The sequence below is a fragment of the Thermobia domestica genome, chromosome 2, assembly GCF_964235325.1.
Source record: "Thermobia domestica chromosome 2, izTheDome1.hap1.1, whole genome shotgun sequence".
NCBI classification, from domain to species: Eukaryota; Metazoa; Arthropoda; class Insecta; order Zygentoma; family Lepismatidae; genus Thermobia; species Thermobia domestica.
Window position 1 is genome coordinate 119388988 of NC_137455.1, and position 1692 is coordinate 119390679.

Below are 1692 nucleotides of genomic sequence, written 5' to 3' on the forward strand. Positions count from 1 at the left end.
GAGTCAACTCATTAAAAATTCTCTTATAAACATCTAAATTGTGCTTTTGTATTGAGCTCTGGACTGGACATGAAACATTTAGGGAGGGCCAGGCCCTCCTTAGCCCCCTTCTGGTTACGAGCCTGTTCCAGAGTAGCACTTAACTGAATCTGGTGTAGCCTTATTACTATATTGTCACATTTTTCCTTATTGAGGAGGAGGTAGGTGAATGACCGCTCAAGACGTTGCCAATTTCAGTAATCTGCATCTGTCCATCAATCTCTTTTCTGTTTTGTCAATTGTTTCCAGCGGTCTGTTTTGTCAATTGTTTCCATCGAAACAGCGCCCGAAACAATGAGGTCATGTGGTTCTCGAAGCCGTACATGAGAACGAGGTCGCTTCGTATTTTGAATTGATATAAATAAATAAATAAGAATATTGCCTTCTTTCCTAAACGCTAAACCTTTTTTAACTTGATGTAATAAACAACCTATATGATACTGACTGATACAATTGGATTTGGGGGAGTATTCCTTTTCCATCCAGGGGTGTGTGTAAAGAAATTTGGAGGGGTGTTAGGGGGGTGTTGGGGGGGTGTAGATTACTCCTTGACTTATACTCAATAAACATGAGCTCAAAGCGTCGGAAATGTAAGGAATAGCATCAAGAACATGAAAGCCATTGCCAATTCACCAATAATATTCCCTCAAACCGATGCAATATGATGGGAACGGTTGCATACCAATAAGGATGCAACAATTGAGGCCAAGTTGAAATTGTGCAAGGGGACTCACAAAGAAACTGGGGAAATCAAAGGAATGTCACTAGTGGGATAGCATGATCGATATTGAAATGTGGCCAATGCATGTGTTGATATCGACATGTAGCTAATGGACAAATGTCAACATGTCCCACTACTGCTGGGACACCGTCCCACGTGCGAAAAATAGGAAAATAACTATTCGGGTCTTGAATATAAGGCCGTGGGCCCTCAGTAGGGTTGGAAATTAATAGTAATTACTGTGAAAATTAATTGCAATTGAATTATTTCTCAATTTTAATTGCAATTGAATGACTGAATTTAATTGTAATTATTTTCCACAGCAATTACTTTCAATCGATTGATTAATTACAATTGATTCTTTGCAATTAAATTTATAGATTAATTGTTAATTCAATTGAAATTTGCCCAACACTGAACCAAAACACACTATTTTATTTGGGTTGTTGGATTGGTGCCAGTCCTTTTCAGAAGCGAAGTTATACGAGACATAAACATACAAATTAAATTGGGATCCGAACCACATGAACTCCGCCTGGAATCGAACCTGGGTCTCCTCCGCAGAAGACACGTGCGCTAGCCATTTAGTCTCGAAGGAGTTGAATTGTTGTATTTGGTTTGATATTTAGAAATTGATAGCTCGCTTTTTTTTGTTTGATTTTTTAACTTCTCTTTTCACGTCATATCTACCACCTAGACATCCTTATTCCTATCGAGAATCGAATCTACTGCTAGCAGCTCTTGTTTCAAGTGTATACGTGCTTCTTTAAATGTGTATAATAATTTGACTCTTGAGAACACAAATTAGAACACCTACGTGATTAGAAAATAGATAAACAGTCCCCGAATACGCATGACGACATTGAATGAATGGAAAGAAGCAAGCAAAGAGAAGTAGAAAAGCCATGTACAACTTTTATTTTTAGCCACTG